General features: G+C 43.4%; 1 long non-coding RNA gene across 1 annotated transcript in view; it reads left to right on the top strand.

Annotated features, from left to right (window-relative positions):
* The window catches only part of LOC135281622 (uncharacterized), a 32,369-nt gene extending 12,286 nt beyond the window's left edge, over nt 1-20,083 (top strand). Inside the window, exon 3 of the long non-coding RNA XR_010348218.1 lies at nt 19,955-20,083. This is a non-coding gene — a long non-coding RNA (uncharacterized LOC135281622). The remainder of the gene's footprint in view (nt 1-19,954) is intronic.
* Nucleotides 20,084-22,302: the final 2,219 nt, after the last annotated feature.

Genomic DNA, 22,302 nt, shown 5'->3' with positions numbered 1-22,302 from the left:
CTCCAAGGATCAGTGGATCCCTGCCTTTTGTGCCTGTGAGCTGCCCTGATATGAGTAGTTACTAGTGAGGGCAGTGAGTGGGTAATGGTGAGAGCAGTGACTGGGTAATGGTGAGAGCAGTGAGAGGGTAATGGTGAGAGCAGTGAGAGGGTAATGGTGAGAGCAGTGACTGGGTAATGGTGAGAGCAGTGAGAGGGTAATGGTGAGAGCAGGTAATGGTGAGAGCAGTGAATGGTTAATGGTGAGAGCAGTGAGTAGGTAACGGTGAGAACAGTGGGTAGGTAATGCTGAGAGCAGTGAGTGGTTAATGGTGAGAGCAGTGAGAGGGTAATGGTGAGAGCACTGACTGGTTAATGGTGAGAGCAACAAGCAGACTTCAGATGGTCACAGCCCAAAATGCAGCCCTTGCCCCAGAGATGCTGTGTTGCAAAGGAGACACCACGTTGCTCAACGTCCTTGGTGACTGCTGGCTTTCAGAATGTTGTAGCAATAATCAGTGTTTGGAGGCAGCTGGGCTGAGAGCTGATTTACCCTTTCCATGTGTGGGGATAGGTCTGCCTGTGTCTTTTGTTCTAATTTTTCATTCTTCTCTGATAATGTCAGCCACATTTGGATGACCAGGACACAACTTGACGGTATAGCCCTAAGGACAGAGCTGCTTTTGACTCAGGGCCAGACATTTTTGATTTTATTTTATTTTTCTGGACTAACACTGTAAGAAGTCAGCATGAAGCAAAGTCATGTCACTGGTTCAATGCATTCCCAGTATGTTCTTCAAGCAGGTTTTGTTTATTTCTCATGGAGGTGTTCACACACACAAGAACATCAAGTGTCGAGGTGCCAACACTGAAACTTTTCCAAAATATCTGTCAGTCCTTTTGTCCTTCTCCCTTCTCCCACCCCTCACCATTCCTTAAGCCTCCAGAGAAATGATGCAGTGAAAGTTTGCACAGAAAACAAGGAAGGAGCTGTAGACAATGCTTTCACCTGCTGTGATGTGCACAATAGCCAGAGGCTGAAAAAACTCTCTTCGTTCTTCTCGGAGGAGAGTCTCATGTGAGCTCTCAAAATAGGGTTTAGCAAGCCAGAGCTGAATTTCATCCAGCCCCACTCTCTGCTGGAGAAGGAAAATCTTGATATTATTAACGTAAGAGGTGAGGTTAGCTCAGGAATCCGTGCCAGAAGGGGCTGAAATCCCTGCTGTACGTTTTGGAGAGCTGGAGCCTGATGGTTGCAGGCCGGGGTAGGTGCCCAGTTCTGTGGAGTTTCAGCTGGAACCAAATGGCTGATGTGCCCTTGAAAATCCCAGCCTGCAATTTCTCCCCTCTGCAGTTACAACAGCACAAAGACAATGTGGTAATGTCTGCTGCGTTACAGAATCCCTTTATCTGGGGAAAAAAAAGTCCTGTCAGACTAATCAGGGAATTAGCAGTATTACAAAAGTGCTCCTCACAAATGCTAAAATACAGACATGACTCAGATTAATTTTCACATCAGGAAACTTATCTTTCTAGTGTGCAGCACTAGTCTGTGTGAGAGGATTCTGGCTTTAATATGGATTTGTTTGGTGGCACTTGGCAGAGAAACAGAGGACTTTTAAAAAAAATTATTATTTCAAAATCTACTGGAAAGGATTTAGCAGCCTTTTGGAAACATTATATTTTCTCTATTTTTGGGGAGCTTTTTGACCTTTTTTAAAGAATTTAATTACCCAGAATTGTCACATCTGATTTCTTTAAATACCCATAAGAGGAAAAACTCACAAAGCAAACGAAAGGTTGGTGAACTTTGCTTTATTTTGCTCACAATGCGAACTTTCAAACGATTGGAAAATTATTTCCTTCTATTTTGAATGACAGAAGTTAAAGATAGGAATAACCTATTAGATCACTGCGAGCATTTCCTTGACAATCGCGGTTCTGTTTCATTAACGGGAAGAAAGGAGCCCAAATTTCACCCAGTGAGCAGCTCCAAGGGCCAGCAGCGGGGTGTGGAGACCCTCATGGTGAGGAAGACCTGAGCCAAGGCAGGGGGGCCGGATGCCTTCAGCACCCAGCTTCTGTTTGGTGGCCCCGTGAGATGAATGAGCTGCGTCTGTCCGACGTGGAGGGCCTGGGCATGAATAGCACAAAAAGCACAACTATGACTGCTCCATTTATTGGCCGTTTTGGCAGCATGGCTGAATAGCAAATGGATGTGGAAAACTGCTTGGAAACTCCCAAACAGGGACCCAGCTATGTGGGGGAACCTGCACTTCCTTCACCCTTTGACATTTTATTATTAACTACTAATTTTGCAATCCATAGCCCATTGGAGGAGCACAAAGAGAGCCAGCTTAGCACAATAATCATCTTCTTGGTTAAAAGCACCCATCTATGCTCCAGTGCTCACATGACAAAATTTGTTTTCCACAATGTTTCCTGGGCATGGCTTAACCACAGTAAATTTTAAATAGGGTATTTTTTCCCCCCTTTCTTTCCTTAAACCAGTATTATACTAGTAGGATGTATTTCAGATGGCAGGAAAAGACTTGTTCTTGTCCGGCTTGGAAGTAATCATGGAAAAGTCTCTTATTCTATCTCAAATGGAACAAATTGTTTGGAGCTCCTGCCCACTGGCTCTGCAGTAGCTCCTTGGGACAATCTCATCCAGCTCGAGGATTTTCCATGGCCACTCTGCCCTGGAGTTTAAAGGTCCTTGAGCAGTGCCAGAGAGTTTTTTTTTCCTCTACATCCAGAGGGTGACAGACACAATTACTGCTGTTCCAGTTGCAATTTATCCTGAATCTTTGTGGCACTTTATTGACTTTGGCTGAGGGTGGCTCAGAGCTCCTGTGCAGCAGGGTGATGGATGAGGCACATGCTGCAGTTTGTCACTGCAGGGCTCTCCCAGAGCTATGATGGCACCTCCCAGTAAGCTGAGAGTTGGGTATTCAAACACTATTAATGTTCATCTTCAGAGAGATGCTGAGATCTACCTCTTCTTCACATGGATCCAGAATAAAATCCTCTTCTTTCAGGAGCTGGGAGAGCAGTCAGACCCTGTCCCAAGTGTGCCAGGGGTAGGGAGAATTTAGTGAGAGTCAAACTGTCATAATGTCCTGGTTCCTGCCAAAGGCAGGAGTTGCAGAAGCTGCTGGTTCCTTATCAGAGATGTGAGTGTTCTATGCAGAGTTTGGATATGCAGTACACCTGTAGAGGATCACATCTGGAATGGAGGCAAATCTGAAGAGGATGTTTGGGCATCATTTTGTCTCTGGGAATGGCCTGTCAGGTTAAATCCAGGCGTGTGGCCCCCCACTGCATCTGCAAACACAGAGGAAAGAAGAGGTAAAAGGGGGAAGTCTGCTGAGGGCTGGGCATGAGGAGGATGGTGTCCAACTGCTGTGTCCAAGCCCAAGTGACCCCCTAAACAGGACACAACCACCCTGGCTCCACATATCCCTCACAGGCCCTCCTCTGTGGGGCTTCTCTTTCTGAAAGTGGTCTTTCCTCAGTGGCCGCCACTTTGGTGTCACTGCTGGCTCTAAGTGGGGCAGTTCCCTGTGCTCTGCAAGGTCCAGCTGATGTAGAACTTTTGCACCTCCCAGGTTCTCTTCCATGACAGCCAAATCCAGGTCCTGGTTGAAAGGTGAAGCAGATTCCCATGTGCTGAACCCTGTGGGAGCTGCAGAGCTACAGGGATTGAGCCTCCTGCTGTCTCAGGTATCAGACCCCTTAGTCCCCCACTGATTTTAGATATTAATTTCTGTCTGTCCCCTCTGTCTCTGTGTCTCTTGAGTGTGGCACTGGAGAAATCCAAGCAGATGCTGTTACAAGGCAGGAAGCTGGGCTCCTCTGAAACTCTGGGTCTTGTGGGGTGTAAGTCCAGGTTTGTCCTGAGGCTTTGGGAAGACAAATCCACTTGTTCCTGGAGCTCTTGACAGTCTTGTTGTGGAGCAAATGGAGGGGATTTATTTCCATGTCTGTAATGTCTCCTTAAAGGACTCAGATGGAAGAAACAAACCTAATAGGAGAACAAACCCTGTGAGCCTGTGTGTGCCTATTTCTATGCCTGAATAGAAGTGCCCAGTGACTTTTGAGATGCCTTTGAAACTTTAGCCAAACTATTTCTTAAAAGGCCTTATAAAGAGTTCAGTTTGACTCGGTTTTCCCAGCATGGTCTTAGTTGCAGAATATTTAATTATTTTGAAACAGGTAGAGTTTAGTTAAACCCTTCTGTATTTGTGGAATTTTCCTGGAGAAATCTCTCTATTTTCTAGATTTTGAGAATGCTGTTCTCTAATAAACTGCAGCTATATTTATCTCAGCACTTGTATTTTCTCCTTGTTATTCTTTGCTCTGACACAAGCTGTCCTGACACAAGGCACAGTTTGAGCTCTCTTGCTTTCCCTCTGTTTCCCAGTGTTTCTTTTGAAATTATATGCAAGAGCACACATTCCACCTTGGCATTTGGCAGCCCCTTCCCTTCTTATCTTCTATTCATGAGCTTTTAGAAATGTCCTGCAGTAGCCCTGCCTGGCTGCTGGGTGTCTAAGGCTTTTAATAGTTCTGCTAAGTTTAATTGTACTTGATTTTGCTGCTTCATTATTATATGCATGCCAGACAGCTCATCCCCTCAAGAATGTCCTGAAGGCATCCTCTGCCATAATAAATAACAGAAGTGATAGTTAAAGTATACATGTATAAATAAAGTTTGCTCTGGTGTGTGAGTTTGCCTAGCAAATATGAAAATGTGACCAAGGGCCTGCACCTCTGCATTCAAATCCTTGCTCTACAGTGAAATGAACTGGAATGTGCTACAGTGATTTTCTTTGATAATGTCTGGCTTATAATTTACTTTTGGCTGAAGCAATCAGTGAGGGAAATCCATTTGAATAGCTTTGTAAGAACGCTTTATTTTTCTGGTGCTGCAGGCTGCAACTTTCACACTCTGAGACTAAATCCCTTTCGCATCGTCCAGGTCCTGGGGAGAGACATTTATTTAAAAGTAGCTGAAATGAAGCACAGAAACAAACTGTAAGTGATTTTTGGCATTACAAGTGCAGTGACTGTAAAGCAGTGGCTCGGCTCCATACTTTAATAGGCTTTAACGTATCAATTATAGTGCTGAGTAGTAATTAGGGCTATAGAGCAAAATGCAGAGTGACCTCTAAACTGTTCCAAAGCTGTGGGAACTGGTGGGAAGGGGGATTTGGGAGCAGACTGAATTCTGGTAATCATACCACAGGGTGCAAAAGAGCAAATGTGACTATTAAAAGTTGAATTTTGTTTCAGCAATGCAGGCAAGCCTTGCCTACTCTCTGAAGGTGAATCTTCCCACAGCATGGAGCTAAGTGGGCTGAGCAGTGAATAACTCCTCTGGGACCATGGGCAGCAGCATGCTGGTCCTGCCAGCCTGCCCACTCCATTAAATAAATTGTGTCTAAAATCCCTGCACTGCTCTGCTGTGCTCAGCTGCTTGGGAGCCTCTCAGGAGGAAGGTGAAAGCTGAGAGCTGGGGAATGCTGCTTCTCCTTTCAGTGTGGCCTAAAGACACCCCCAAAAATTCCATGGTACAAAGGAGATGCCTGGCTTCCAGCTACACTCCTTCCACCCTGCACTCAGCTGGTGAAAATATGCTTGTCCTGGCTTAGAAAGGGCACTCCAAAATTTTGGAGGACAGAGGCACTGAACCCCCCCTTCATAGTAATAACAATAATAAAAATAATGGTAAGAGCAATGCAAACCACAAAATTACAAGTTTTCTTCCCTTTCTGGTTGTTTGCTGCTCAAATTGCCCTGGAGACAGAGTGAAATGTCCAGTGGTACTGTGGATGTTTGGTTGTAGGGATGGCAACCTATATCCTCATGTGCCTTGTTAGTGCCATAAACCTGAATGAGCCAAGCCCCAAACCTCCTCTTGTTTTCAGGGTGGAGTTAAAGCCACAAAATACTTCTGCAATGTTTGTAGCCAGTGATCAATTGTAAACTAAAGAAATATTTATTCTGAAGCGTAAACTGAGCAGTGTGAATTTCTTTGCCCAGGATATTCCTCTTGATGTTACTATTTTGATATGCCTAAGTTCATTGGTATAAATAGGGTGCAGTTGTCATCACATTTAACTATAAAAAGCCCTCCTCAGCTGACAGCATAGGTATCATAAAGTCACATCACCCCCTACTAAGCAATTTTCACTTGAGCCATATGCAAGCCTCTGAATGACAACTCTGCCTTTCTAGCTTTGGCTGGCATATAACTTAAGAGCAAGGGAAGGATTTCAGAAACAAAGATTTGTAGGCTTGACACAGCACCAATGAATCATATACTTGAAAACTTTATCCACCATAGCTGAAAACAAAAATCACATACAAGCCAAAAATGCAAAGTGGGCCCCATGGATGTGACATGGCTTGGCTCCCCTCCAGGAGGCTTCAGTAATCTTCTAGCATGGTTGGAAACATGCCAGCAAGTGTCCTTCACCAGGCTGGAGGGAGTGAAACATTCACAAGAACTAATTTCTTCATGTGAGATCCCACAGAGAGAAATGGCTGCTTTACCCTCGTGAAGAGCAAGATGAAAGTTTATCCCATTTTAGGACTTGGTTTTGTCTATTCAGTAAAGTGCTTATATGGGCTCCATGCTGTCCTGCCTGGGCCGGTCGTGGTCTTTAACACATTTATTTTTGCGGGTAGAGGAAGGGCTGATATTTGTGCTTCAGCTGGGGAAGGCATGAATGGCAATGCAGCGTTCCACCCCACACTGGGAGAATGGAAATTAGCACTGCTTCTCTCAGCAGCAGAGCGAGTCAGGAGGAGCTTTACTTGAGCATGAAAAACTAGAGAGAGGAGAGTCAGTCTGTGCGAGGTAGGGAGAACTGCCAAGACTCAACTGGATAAGTAACATGCAGTAAATGCTTAGAGTCACCTTGCCAGACAAATATTTGCCTTTCACTTTGAATGAAGACCAAATCATGTTCTAACTAGTAGGACCAAGAAATTCCACGCATTTTAGTAAGTCGAGTGTCCTGCAGAAACTCCCATGGTAAGCGTATGAGGGCAGACTTTGGGGGATTGCTGGACAGGCAGGAGGAAAAAAAAAAACCTTGGGAAGATATTTCAGTGTAGGAAAAAGATCAGAGGGAATGCTGGGAACAGAGTGGAAAAAAGCTTTGTAAATGAGATTGGTGAAATACACCACCACATTCAGTGGATAGCCTTCATATTTATGGTGGTCAGAGGGGTGGAATCCAGGAGCTGAAGAGGTCAAAATCTCTGGGGAAACACTGGAGACAAAACTATGTCTCCTCCCTAAGTCCGATTATCTCTGAAAAATATGTTACGCGAAGAATTAAAATCTAGAGTAAAGACCACAGTCCCTGGGCATTTCCAGTCATTTCTAACAGCCATGTAAACTTCCCTCTCTTGTTCAGCGAACCAAATGCAGAAGACAATGGCAGACAAAAGACAGCAGTAGAATTGTCCTCTTGGTGACTGATGTGGCCTTGGTATCATTATTTAAGGACTACACTTATAGGCAATCCTCATTGTTCTCAGGCCATTTGCTCTGTCTGCTGTAATAGCCTTTTATGACCAATTTTTGGAAACAACTGATTTTATCAGCTCTTACTAGATTGTTACTAGGTTAGCAGCTCTGGTTGGATTTCAGTGCATCTATCAGTTTTAATGAAAATAGAAAAAATAAAGAAGGAAAGCTGATCCTCGATCACTGGGCTGTGCAAGAGCAGAATTCAGACCCTGGTTGTGACCCCTCTAAGTGCAGACTACTCTTCCATTTTTTTTTGTGTCTTTTTTTTTTATTTCAAAGTGAGCCAGAAATGACACCTTCACAATTTCCCTTGGGAAACCTGGGATCCAGAGCTCTCTGCATTCAGTAAGAATCTTTCCATTGACTTTGATGTCCTTTGGACTAGAACTTATATTTCCATGGCATTTCTGGGACGTGTGTCTGAAATTCACTTGCCTCCCTCACTCTTTCTCATGCATCATTCTGGCCAACACATCTCCTGCCATAAATACAGCCCTGAGCACGCTCAGGAGTCCTCCAGTTTTCAGTCAGTAGCAAACACTGTCTGATACCTGTCTAATTTTCCTTCCTAGTTTAATCTCATTCCAGCTGTCTGTATCCCCTTGGGCCCCTGTGGTTCCTCTCCATTCCAGCACCTTTGCAATCATGTTTTGTGACCTTGTATCATGTATGTAAACATGGAAAAGCTTAATTAAAATGAGCAAATGTATCAAAGTATATAATCTACATACAGTCCATGTACTTATATACTTTTCAAAGGCATATCAGAAGCACCTGAATAAAGCCCTGTTTAGTAACTATTAATTAAGTGATGTTCATACAATGCTTTGAACATGTAAAATGGTCAGAGCTTCTGAGTATATCATGAACATCGTTATCACTGGTATACAAAAATCAGGAATGTACTGAAATTCTCTTAATCCCACCCAATTACCGAGGACTGTGAGTTGAAGGGAATCAGCCATGACAAACTAGCAGATAGTCTTTCTTCCAGCTGGGCTGTCCTTTTGTCTCCAGAAAATGGTATAAAGTGTAACTCCTTTTACCCATCTTGTTTATTTAAGCACATTTGTCAAAGCCTACCGCAGAATGGTTATTCCAGCTTAAAGAAATCCTTCCGGGTCAGAAAGTCCTTTGGATGTCTCACATCCAACTGCTCTCCCTTCCCATTCCCCTCTTTTAAGTCCTTGAAAGTCTGTCAAAGTCTGGGCTGAATTCCTGGAGCCAGTTGGAGTGTAGCTCTCCTTTTGTTCCCCACTGCCAACTGCAGAAAGCTGCGTTCACTGGGTTTTGTAGTCACCAGCTTTAAAATCCCTAAGTCCCATTGCTTTCTTTGAATGGCCAGATGCAAAGCAATGCTTTAAACCTAGGAATGACTTTACAGAGCTTTTCACTTGCCATGTTGGATGGGCTGCTGTGCTGTCTCTGATTTCAAGGAAGAATGCCTTAAGCAGCCTGTCTGTTTCTTAAGACTATCAGAGGTAAGGCTAAAACTTGCAAAATAACATCTGGAAAGTCCAGATCGTTCTCTAATATAGAAATAGTATTTTCATCCTTGAGGTCTGCAGGCTATAAATATAGTTCTATCAATGTAATTAATTCAGCTTAAAGGGATGTCTTCCGTTTTTAAGGTATATACATTTAAACATGGTTTAAATGGCAAACTGCTTCAAGTGCTGTAGGGCTGCTAAGTTTTACTGCACTTGAAGGTACAAGATGTTTGGGTAATTTTTGTCCTCTTACTATTCATCAGTGAATTAATTTACTGTTCTGCTTACGGATAGAAGTACAATCCAATACATTAATCATATTGAGATTTTTAAACCTGCACTAGTCTGTTATGACTTGTTCTTCATAAGGCTGAAAAATATTTCTTTCATCAGAATGGCTTAATGCCTATAAACATGTCCTAATTATATTTTCTTGGAATTAATCAAGTTCATTATGTTAAGTTTGGGATCTACATCTGAAGTGAATTTGAATTGTGAGCATCTGCCACATTCCCTTCAGACATTACTGATAAGAATAGTGGTGTGGGATTTTCAGAAATACTCAGTTTTGGCTTAATCCTGTTCCTCCTAATGTCACTTGGAGTTTTACCATTCTTTCAGTGTGTGGATTTCAGTCAAACCACAGCACTTCTCAAAACCTTACAGTTTTGACAAATTTATCAAACAACTTGAGAGAAAAAGTCTACACAAGGTGTCACTTCATTTAGAAGAAGATGTAGTTATCTCTGTTTGGTTGGTGGTTTGGGCTTTTTCTCTGTATTTTTTCCCCCTAAAATAGAGGTTTACTGAGCACTTTGGATGAAAAGTGATTAAATAGTTTGCTGTCAGAGACTTGGAGGTTTTTTGCATGAGAAAATCCTTCAGAAACCTACAGAATCCCTCAAAATCACTCAAAAAGTCAATGGGCTTATACAAAGAAGCCCCACTTGTACGGGAACTAAGTCATTCTCTTTGATTTAAAGCCCTCTGAGAGGGTGATCTTTATCTCATTAGTTCAACCACAGTTGTTTCCATTGCAGTTTATTCACAAGAACCAAATCTTGAGGTCCTTAATTCAGTTTGGTCAGGTCAAAGAAAGCTTTTTCCTGAGCAATGGTTGCAGGATATGACCAATTTTTGACTCCTGATCTTCCCACTGAAGATAAATGAAATAATGTTTCAGAACTGCTTGATATTCAGGACTGTAAAAAAAGGAAAGAGTTGAAAATGAAGGAGGAAACTCTTTATCCATCAACCCATCGATATTTTAGCAAGCCCAGCCTTCTGAGGTGGTCAGGCAATGTCCACAAACACAGTACCTACCAATTTAAAGGTTTCTTACCCTTGGTTCTCTTTGGTTTAAGTGCTGTGGAGTCAGCAGGGGAATGGGATGCAAGGAGGTGCAATTCTGAGACTTCAAGGAGCCAAAAAATTCCCTCAGACAATTGTGCCTGTCAGCATTTATGAATCTTGCTAATTGAAGGCGCCCTCCCTGCGATCACTGCCTGCACAGTAGCAGGTACATGGGATGGGTTTGCTCTCCCTCCACAGTCTCAGAATTGGCTGTCTGGCTGCAGGTGGGTGTCTAGACTTCCATCATAACCTGTGGAGTTATCCCTGCTCCCAGGAGCCAGCTCACCTATCCAACCTGCAGCCATGTGATGAATCACCCTCTGGCTGTGCTTGCCTCTCTCTGCTGATGACAGGGAAAGCCCAGATGGGTGACACCCATTCTTGACTTAAGAAGCTGAAATTGGATGAGATGGATCCCACCCACATTGCTCACACACTGCTAATTGCAGTGTCAAAAGATCTGGCGTGTATTTAAAAATACACATATTTAAAATAGCCAGTTCTGGCGCTGCAGGGTGGGCAATGTGATGTGGGGGGTAGGTTTGGGTGCCTGGCCTGAATCCAGCAGTTGTTGTTGTGGGCCACAGTGAGAATGTCCAGCTGACCTTCCTCAAAGTCAACACAACCACCTGGCCAGGAGCTGTGCAGCTTGTGGAGCTGCAGGGGCCTTGGAGGGACCATTCCTCATAGGCAGGGAGGAGAGGGACAGCCAGGGGGGAGGAGAGGAGCAAAGAGCTCATCTACAAGGAGGGACAATGACAGCAGAGCCAAACTCCTCAGCTGTAACCAGCAGAAAAGGCTTTGCCTAAGTGGCAGGACAGTTTCAGCCAAACCAAGAGCTCCCAGGATGAAAACTCTCGTCCTGATCTTCCCAACATCCGTCTTAAAAGTGGCTTGGCTGCAAACAACTTCTACAGCTGATGCATAATTAAAAAGCCATTTTCATTCATTGCACAGGCAGTGCACAGATCTCTCAAATGTCCATTTGTTGCACACTATCACCAATAGACCATTAAACTTGGCCCTGGGCTGTACTTCTGTGTCTGCCTTTTTGTTAAGCACATGTGCTTCGTCTGTCAATAATTACAAGGAATTGAATCTTGGCTCTTCTTTTCTGGGAACTGCCCTGCTGCTGGAAAAAAGCTAACAGAAACATACTAGTGCAGAGTTTTCAACATTGTGACACTGCTTGGCATGAGAGATAGCTCCTTGTGACAAGTTAAATGCTAATTTTTATTGAAGGCAACAGTAAAATGGGAAATTGGTCTCTGCACTTCACTTAGGCAAGAAATTAGGAAGAAGTCTGCCAGAAATTGCTGTTTCAACACTATAAACTTTGCTTTACAACATGCTGCTAGACCAAAAAAACCCCTTTGATTATTGGAAATCCATGTGGATTGCTGATCACTGGGGAAAATATGTTATTTTCTCCCCTGCACACAGAGACAAATACACATTTCTTGTGGGGAGCTGAGGCAGGCATTATCACAGCCATTGCCGTGGGCAGTGCAGTAAGCCTGGGCCTGGGAGCCAAGATTTTAATCAATCAATGGCAATTCCTTCTGCAGCAGGAATAAAGTTTAAAGGCACAGTCAGCACCAAGGAGTTTGATAACTGTGGCTGACACAAAGTCCTTGGAAATCAGTGACTATCGGTTGACCTGTGTGCTGGGGGGTGTGGCTGCTCAAAAAACCTCATATACTCAGAAAAACCTCAAAATACTCATCCAAATTCTGCCAGTCTAATGCCCAAACACTTATTTTATTTTGCATTTTGGTAATTTGCAATGAATATTCATATCTCATCTGGCAGGTGTCCAAACACATGAGATGAGCTTAGAGAATGGCGACAATAAATACAAAGGATGGAGTTTTTTAAAATCAGCTTCTGGGTTGTTAGAAACATTTTTCAGGTTTTTCTTCATAGGCACCAAGACTTAAAAACTTACAATTTCTTCTATTTTAAGGAAAAGACCTGAACCCCATGCAATCACTTGTCTCCAGGGAGACCATTTAAGAAAAACAAAATACTGAGAGATGAGGGACGATTCAGAATAGTTAGAAGCAATGTATTTGCATTAGAAATATTGATTGGTGTTTTTGGAATTTAATTTTCTGCTCAGCACTCCAAAGGCCTTAGGTACTGAAAGGTGCTCTATTACTCATTTTATCTATAAAGCTCTCCCCCTCAACACATCCTGTAAAAACACTCAGGGTGTTGCATGGTAATTAAAAGGTGATATTAATATTTCCTGACACGCACTATAAAACATCTTCAATTAGCTTCCTGTAACTATCACACACACAGGAAAGGAAAAGGAATGTATAATAAGAAGAGAAAAAAAATATTGGGAAGGTGGTTGCTTTGACTTTCTGCTTGGGTGTCCTTTTTTTTCCACAAAAAAAGTAAATAATCTTTGTTTTCCTGTCTGCTTTCCCAGTTAGACCAAGGCAGCTAAAATCCGCAGATGCTGATGCTTTTCAGGCTTCTTTCCCACTTGGAGCCTCATGGGCAAATTACTCTGTCATACAAAGATTTCCTGTAAGAAAACAGGGGAATTTATTCCTCAGAGTACAGATTTCCCCAGCCTTTGTGCTGTCCCAGCCACTGGCATCAATGACACCTGATTTGAAGTGCAGCAGTAATTTTTTGTGCTTCTGTTGTGACATTTTGTAATGTGGGCTGTAGGCAGGGTCACCTGGCAGATGTTTGCATCACTTGTCCTTCCTGGAGGGGAGACAGAGATGTCTCCAAGGGCAGTGCTCTGTGCAGAGAACATGGTTCTAAATCAAGGTACCAAACTGGTGAAAAATCCATTCTTGCACAAAGATTCTAGGGCTGTGCAGTGCCATTGAAGGTGATTTTTTGCTGTGGGATTTGAATTTCTGCATTTTCTTTGGGTTTCCTGCTTGTCTTATTGCCTCTCTGGTATTTTCCTCCCTACAAGGAGTTTAGTATCTGCAGCCTCCTCTGTCCTGGTCTCTTCCATGGGACCTGCATGACATTGTCTGTCAGAAATTTGTAGGCAGAATGATGCCAAGATTAGAAAAAGAACTGAAAGACATCTCAACAGATCCAGGAGAGGTTTGGGTACAGACAGAGATGTGTGAAAACCTGGACCACACACAAATATACAGACCCCCCCCGAGCTGATGTTTCTGCTCTGTATTTCAGGACATAGTTAAGATCTCACTTTAATCAGCATCAAGTGGAACAGGGTATTTAGAAAACATGAGCTATAGTTCAGAGTATATTATAGACATGGAAGTTGTCTCACTGGGTTAATTTTACAATATCAAGCCAACCTTCCCTAATGCAGCACTGTGCTCCAACCAGCACCCATTAATTGCAGGAGAAGATGGAGATTGAAATAAATTCAGAGCATATATTTAAGTGCTGAAACTGTTATCGGATTTTTTACATACAAAGGTTCAAAAGAAGAGCCACAGGGATGGATGCTCACAGCAGTTCAGTGTGAATCTGACAGTGGTTGGTAGAAAAAGCTTCAGAGTGATGTGAGGATCCAAACAGAGGCTGCTGTGAGATTACCTGCACTCCTTCCTCATTTCCTTGCATGTTGCACCTTTCCTTCTAGCCATTAGAAATTGGCTCAAGCCCTGGAGAAGGATGCTGAGTAAGCACATCATAATTTTCCCTCTTGGTATTATTTCTGTCACTCTCTGGATACCCTTGGAAATATTCAACCCCTTGTTTGATACTGTTAAACCCTGTGTGGCTTTCTGTGGAGGTGATGTGCATAAATTCATTGCACCTGCATTTAATCCATGCTCCCTTTGATTGGTTTTGGATTTGTTGCATTTCCACTGCACTTAATGTCACCTTGCTGTGTGGCAGCAGCACGGAGGGCAGAGCACCTGCCCTGAGCCCTGGGAATTTCACAGATACCAGAGATACCCACCCAGGATTGTTTCTAATCCTCCCAGTCTCTTTTATTCACCTGGGATTTTCAGCCATCCCTTGAACATTGTTTTCCTTTGAGCATTGTCTTCCCTCCCACCACCCTTCCCCAAATCCCTCTTTCTTCCAGGCTTAATTCTGTGCTTTGGGTTTGTGCTCTGCCATGATTCATGTGTCAAGCCCAACTCCACGCTCAGCAGTTCAGCAAAGCACTTAGGCCCATGGTAATCTTTAAACTCAGAACATGCTGAAGTGCTCCACTTAACAGAGATCAGATCATTCATGTGCTTAAAGATAAGCATTTGCTTAAGTACTTTGCTGAATTCAGGCCTAAACACACACATTAAATTCATCAGCTAGGACCTTTGACAAATTTTGCCACAAAGGTGCCTATCTCACCATGGACTATAAAGGGAGACTAGATGACTAGTTTAAACTAGATAGCTAATCTTTAGACAGCTAAAATGAGGTGAGAGGAATCCCACCCTCTGTACCTATCTATGGTGTCAGGCACTGATCTCTGTTGGGGGCCCTCCATTCTATTGAGAGGCAATTAATGAGCACCAAAACTGGGGATGAGCCCAGAAGGTGATGGGGAGGGAATTTCTGGGTGCCTGCCTCCAGCAGAGCAGCACCCAGGTGCAGCAGGTTGGAAAGTTAATGGTTTATTTCATTCTCAGACCTGAATTCTGCCCTGCAACAACAACTGGGCAGGTTTTAAATGATCCCTTGTCAGAGATGAGATTTTGAAGTCCGTGTGCTTTGAAGTGAGCTACGTGGCTGTCCTGCTGAAAAATTCCCCAGGAAACCTTCAGCCTTGACCTAGTGGTTCAAAGTTACAGAGATTGAGCTGAAACGTGACTTTAGTGTTATCTGGGCTTTTTGTTTCAGTTTTGATCATTAAACTCGGGGTTGCCACATAGTCAGGAGTGATATTGGGTTTCTGCCAGACCTGCCAGTGGCACGAACACTTGAGCCATTACGTACACAGTAACCCAAGAGTGCTGTAAATGCTCATGTGCCTGCAGAGTTGCCATGTCCCTAATGTGAAGTGCAAGTGAGAGCTGTCAGCTGCATACTAAAATGTCCCTGTGTGGAATAGCCTGGCTTCACAGCAAACAAGGTTTGCACCTTGAGGCCCAGGCTGAGGGTCTGGAGTAGCTGATGGAAATGTTAGGTCCATATCTGCCCTCTCTGCCTGTAGGATGATACATTATGCTCATGAAGCTGATGAATTGGTGTCTGCTTTATTTCCCCACATTTCATGAGATCAAAGGAAATTAAAAAAAAAAAAATCCAAACCCAAACCAAGACATGGTGTATGTCTCCCTACCTGGCTTCTGTCATTTTGATACCATTTTCCTTGGGAAATTTATTGTTGCTCAAGCCTTGACTACCAAATCCTAATTTTGCCTAGCATGGTCTGCTTGACCATGAGCACAAGAGGCTAATTCTGGTGTGAAGAAAAAGATATTTCTGAAGATATTGCCATTATTCTGCTGAGTTACTTTTTGATGAATAACATACCTTATTAAGCTTCCAGTGACGTGGACAGTTCCTTCATCTGGGGCTGCTGACCAGCTCACCTTTCAGCAGGACTGTGAGTCCCTGGGCTGTCACCAGGCACAGAACCAAAGCCAAGGCTTTTCAGCCATGCTGAGAAGGACCAAATCCAGATCTGTCTGGCACAGGGACAGAGGAGGAGCCCTTCCTGCATGGCAGCTTCTGTGCTACGCATGCCCTGTGTGCAAAGTCTCTGTCATTGGAGTCCACAGAATTCTTTTAGTCTCTCTTTCCCTTTCCTTGACTCATTCCCTCTTATCTGTGTGTCTCTGTTCTTTGTATTCACTCCCTGCATTTGTCCTCCAAACCAGGAGGCTCCAAACAAAGCAGGCTCCAAATAGGAGCCTTTTTTTCTGTGAGCCACAGTAGCATCCCAAATCTAGAGAGGATGCTCTTCACCCTGCTCATCCTGGGCAGAGAACCTCCCCACATCTCTGGCTGGTTACCCCCAGAGAACACAGCAGCACCCTCAGCTTGGATCTGAGATAGCATTTTGACCTCCAGGAAACTCTGCTCTTCTTATGTGATACTCAGTGTTCCCCAGCTAAATGTCACTAAAAATAATGGCAGTCCTTGGAGTGGAAAGTCTTGGGGTTTCCACCATGCAGTGGTTCATTTAAAAATAAAAATGAATCAGAAGCTCACACTTTTTGAAGCCAAGGACATTATGTTGGCACTGGTGCCTCAGAAGGGAATTAGGAAAGTCTCTCCTGGGCTGGAGTGCTTCCTGGCTGATCTGCAGGATTCCTGTGTGTTCTCCACAGGGACCTGCCCCAGACACAAGCAGGGTAATTCAACAGTGGAGGATTGGATCACTCAGTCTGTGCCCTAGGAAAGAAAAGTTTGTGTCCTGACAATGTGTTTGAGCAGCACAGTCTGGGCAATACATCGAGGCATTAAGCTCTGCAAGAAATGGAATGCCATAATTACTCAGATTTGGGGGAAAAAAAAATCAGCTAGTGAAAAGTTACATCCCCCCCCCCCCCAAAAGCATGTCATTTCTTAACAGTGCCTCTGAAGTGTTAGTTTGCTTTTGGCATTTTTCCCCTTTATCTCAACCCCTCAAATAAGCCATAATGACAGCCAGGGTTGCATGTTACTTCGTGTACTGCCTTGCAAAGCACTGGAATTCCTTAGGTGTCTTAAATTATGGGCTTCTTTAGGACAAATGACTTATATTCTGCCTGATATTGACCAATATGCTGCAAACAGCACAAATATTGGATAGAGTTCATATCGTTATTGCACAGACATTTGTTAGACTAAGCAAAGTTAAAGCTTCATGTGCTTTATTGAAAATAGATTTAACAGTCTAATGGGCTCTCATGTGGGACAAATACAATACAATGTGAATACTTGTAGATCTGTATGTCACAACCAGAAAATACAACTCTATAAATCTCTACCAATGCTTCACCTCTAATTTAATCTCCTTCATTCACCTGAAATAATTTTGGATAGCAAATTTTTAACATTTCCTTTAATTTTTCTAGTTGGATCTTTTTTCTTAATCTTGTGGACAAGTCTAACAAAACCTTTTCGTCAGCACACTTTCATTGTGTTGTTGACTAGAATGTATGAGAAATAATACAAGAAAATCTAATCTCAGTGATCTTTTCTTCCTGGGAAAAAGCAAAAGATCTGAGGAGTTTCAGTTAAACAAGTACTGTTACAGGGTGATTCTCCCCTGGCCTGTAATAGGTTTTGTCATTTAAACTTTTGGAAACTGAAAAAAAGCAGGAATATTTCTGTGCTGCAATAGAAATTTATGTCTCCTTTGCACATGTCTAAATGAGCACAGGAGGGAGGCAGTGGTGGGAATCTGGACTGTGGATCTTGCACAGTCTGGACCACTAAGCTTTTTCACTGATTCCCAGAGTGAGGAATGATTGCTCTGACATTTTTTCCCTCCTTTCAGTACTGAAATTCTTATGAGAAATCCAAAGCTGCTATTTTTGGCAGGCATGAACAGTATGATTTTTGGTACCTTACTTCAAAATGTAATCTATTTTCTTTTAATTGCCACAACAGCTTTTTGGTCCTCAGCACTATTAAAATGTTTCAGGCATTAAAAAAAAGGTCTTAAAATAATGAAGAGGGCCTTTCATGCAACATCCTGCTCGCCACAAAAGCATAATCACACAGAATATTGAATCCTAAGAGATCATACACTTACCACTTTCCCTGAAAGGAAGCCAGATTCTGCTCTCATTTGAACTACATCAAATTTAGACCAGTAAACATGAAAAATACCCCAAACCTGGGTTTTTATGCAAATGCAAATAAGTCATAATATGTGAGTGATCTTTCCAAATGTGTGTACTACTTCTTGACCTCTTCTTTTTGACTTTGTTCCTAATCCAGTAACATTGAGCATGACTGCAACTGTATGAAGTTGCCAGATCTAAGAACTTATGTAATGAAAAATGCTGTTGTTTTATTCTGGATCTGTCTTTATTTTAAATTAAAAAAAACCAATGGGACTTAAGCACATAATTTGAATGGAAGCAATTGCTTATGCATCATGCTGTGCTGATTTGGGCTAAATGGGAATCTCAGGAAATTGCCATTTGTGGACATTGACATCTTCTGAGGTATTTGTAGGTGCACTTTTATTAACAGCTCTGTCCTTCAATAGAGGTTAATAAATCACTGGTGAATTTGCAGGCACTCTCAGAATAGATAGGAAGCCAATTCCTCTGAAAGATTACTCCTCTATTTGTTTAGCCACTGGCTCTTTGCTTGTAACTGATAGGTTTAAGAGCTGGGAATGCTGCATTTCCCTGTATGCTTTAGCTGACTTGGTAGAGATGTTTGTGTTTGATAAACGAGAGGATGATGAGGGGCTGGCTAAATGCAACAGGGTTTTTTTTTTTTTTTTAATCTGCAATGGTTAGAGATGGGAATTCCTCAAGCAGGCAAAGCCACTGGCTTCTGGCAATGAGTAACTGTTTTTTGTCTTGGATGCAACCTGAGCTCGTTAGTGCTCTCTCTTCCTTTCACACATGCACACACACCCTCTTGGGTCAGCTCCAGCCCCCGTGATGGCTCAGGGGGAGCCAAACTGCTGCTTCTCTTCACTTGGCTTAGAAGTCTCAAAATGTGTAAAATGCACGTGTGTGTCAGTGAACCCCCAGCTGCTTGAAAACACACTTGATTGAACTGGGAAAACTGCAAGTGGAAATGTGCTAAATGTGTGAAAACTGGAAAATATGGGGAGAGTGGGGGAGCCTGTCTGAGACAGCCACTGCAGTTAAAGAAGGGTCAAAATGGACCAGGGAAGTTCAGAGGCCAGATTTGTGTTCATGTTGGGTAAACACATGGGAAATTTCATTTGGTTTGCTGCAGCAGTAAACAGAAAATAGGTATTAGAACAGGGCATAAATATCTGTGTGCACTTGGCTCCTCTGTCCTGACTGTATGGAGTTCATCTGTGGGTACCCAAATATATTGTATGGATAAATTATTACAAAGAGTACTCTGTTTTTTTGTGGAAGTCTGTAGCTAAGTGCACATCACATTTCAGTTTTAAAATCCTGTTGCAATGCTGAGATTCCAGGCAATATCTCTCTGCTCTGTCCTTGCAGATTTATATTTATGGTATCCATTAGCCAAGGTGTCCATAGGCATTCCAATTGGACTGGCTGATACCCAGGGGTGCCATCCAACCTCAGCTATTCTTTGATTCTATGGCCTCTCTCTTGGACATTGCTGTAGTGTGAGATGGTTTCAATTTGCAAGCTGACTTCAGTTTGGCTTTTCTGCCTTGCATAGAGGTTATTCTACAAAAGTGCTTAATCTAAAAATAATTATTTGAATGTAATGATTAGAAGTGGGTCAAAGAAGCTGGGATGTGAATTGTACCATGGGAGTGTTTGGAGCTTGCATGTGAGCTGGTAGTTCCCCAAAGGCTCTTTGAATGGACAAGCAAAAAGGTTGATGGTTTAGCAATCAAAGTGGCCAGTGATCAAAAGTTGCCTCCTCTCATTATTGGTGGAAAGGAATAGCTTGGGCAATGCTGGGCTGCCTTAATTGTAATCTGTCCTAATGAACAGTAAATGCTCAGTGTGAAAAATGAAATAAACCAGCTTCTTTTCCCTTAGGCTTACACAACAAAGATTATTTCCCCGTGGAAAGCAGATGTTTAATTGCCCAAGACCAGAAGCAGGATAACACATGGCTGCTGTACCTGTTACAGCTGCGTGTGCTTCATGCTCAAGCTGCTGTGTCACAGCTACAGCTGCACACTGGGTCTGTTCACAAGGTAACTGTGAGAGCTGTCACACTGCCTAAAATCAGACTCAGCTGGTGCAGCAGGGTAACAGGGAAGGGAGTGCAATTGCCATTATTATTAATACCTGCACAGAAAGAGTGGAAGTAAGTCTGGTATGGAGCCAAAGGCTCCCTCTGTGCGGTACAATTCAATCACCTCAGTGCACGATACAGAGAAATTGTTTGAAATCTCTCTCCAATCCCACTGTTGCTCCATGAGTCTTTGGTTGTTCTGCCTGGAGGCTGGGGCTCTGCTCCCAGCCTGGGGGTGCATTTCAGCTCTCTGAAACTCCTCCACCAGCAGGAACTTCCCTGGGGACCACAGGACTGTGGGGCAGTGCTGCTGAGCTCATGGGGTGTGTCAGAGCAGAGGAAGGAGAAGGCCCTTCCTTGAGATGGGTAACGTGGTCAGGTCTCAGAAAGTCCTGCATTGGTTAGAACTGGTATTAGCAGTTTGTACTTGGGTTAATCTGGCAGCTGAGCTGCAGCCCCTGCTGTTCTTGTTTGCAATGCACAATGGCTGGTAGAGCCAGCAGTTCCCAAGGCAGGATTTCCATGCCAAATATATTCCCCCTTTATTTCTTCTGTGTCTCTCAGGGCAGGGAAGGGAGCAGAAGTCACTCCACTCTCTGTGCAGCTGGCAATGACATTACAAGAAGCTCAGGGACATTTTGGCACCCTGTATGACTCCTGCAGGGACCAAGCCAGTAAAGATTAACACCTGTTTCCAACAACCACGTTCTTAACTAGCAACTTCCTTCCACAAGACTAACTTTATTTTCTTAGTCTCTCTTTTTGTTTTGTTTCTAGCAACACAGAGTTTTGTTGACAGTGAAGTACGAGTGATGTCCCATGTGCCCTGGTGGGTCCTTCAAATGAGCAAGCAGACAAGCTTCCCCTCAGAAACTCCTCCAAGGTGAGACACTCAGGCCACTTGGGATGTCATTGGGACACAAGATTCATGGAATGGGGAATCTGGACTTCAGATCAGCATACAAAGAACTTCACCAAACCTACACTTTATAAAGAAACAAACAAACAACTGTTTGAATCCATTTGAGAAATAAGCTGTCTGTTTTTTTTTGAAAATTCTGTCTAGCTTGCTTGAGTCTGAACCCCCAGCAGAGCCTCAAGAGAAAAGGTACAGGAACGGGGAAAAAAAACCACCTGAAAGACTCTCAAGGTTGAGAGTCACAAATGAGGGAAAATATCTAATATTCACTTATTTCTGGTTGCAGAGCTTATTTTTATTAATGCACAGTCCCATTAGCTGGTTGCCATGATACAGGGCAGCTGAGAGGAGGTGCAGAGTAAGGAGGTGAATAGAACTCAGAGCACTCCAGGGAAATGTGAGCTTTTCATGGTTTTTCAACATCTGACCTCCTGAAGTCTCTCTCTTTGTGTTGCCTTTGATGGATGGACATGAAGCTCCCTGCAGAAGTTAGATGTAATTGGCATTGCTTTGGCTTGAGAACTGCCCTCCCAAGTCCCCTGGGGTTAATAGGGACAATTAATATTTGGATTAATACAAATAGCACCAAGCCTGAGAGCGCAGTGGGTGTTATAAGGAGTGTCTGCTTCTGCAGGAACTTGGGAGGGTGGTGATAGGAAGGAAGTGGTGATGGGAAGGGAGGAATATCTCCAGGAGATAATGGGAGCACTGCCCTGCCATGCTTTAATGACAGACACATTTATTCTGAAACAATAGGATGCTTTGGCTGGCATCCCTCTAGACTTACTCCTAGGGTTTTCAATCCCCAGGTGGCATTAATGGCAAGGAAAGCAGCTCCTTCTGGCTTGCCATGAAAGCCTGCTGCTTCTCTGTAGGAGAGTATCTGGCCATGCCCTTGGAAAATTCATCAAAGCTGCTCCGTACACTGATAGCTGGATCTGGAAATGAAGGAAATAGCAAAGAAGGAAGTTTCAGAAATAATGGAAGTTGACACCTCACTTTCTCAGTGTCTTTCTGCTCCCTCCCAAGGTCACTGCTTGTGACAGCTCAACATCTTCACCATGCTCTTTAAGCTTTTGAGTAAACTCATCATCTCAGAGACCACTCATATCTTTCCCACCCTTCCATGAGGGAGTTTTTCTGCAGCCCTGTCTCCTTCTGCTCCAGCTCAGCTGGAAGCCTCTCAGGACTTGCCTTTCCCCTACCAGTGCAATCCTGCTCTCAATG

Source organism: Passer domesticus, chromosome 15 (genome assembly GCF_036417665.1).
Source record: "Passer domesticus isolate bPasDom1 chromosome 15, bPasDom1.hap1, whole genome shotgun sequence".
NCBI lineage: Eukaryota > Metazoa > Chordata > Aves > Passeriformes > Passeridae > Passer > Passer domesticus.
The sequence above is the reverse complement of the archived record's forward strand: the minus strand, read 5'-3'. Positions and strand labels throughout refer to the sequence as shown.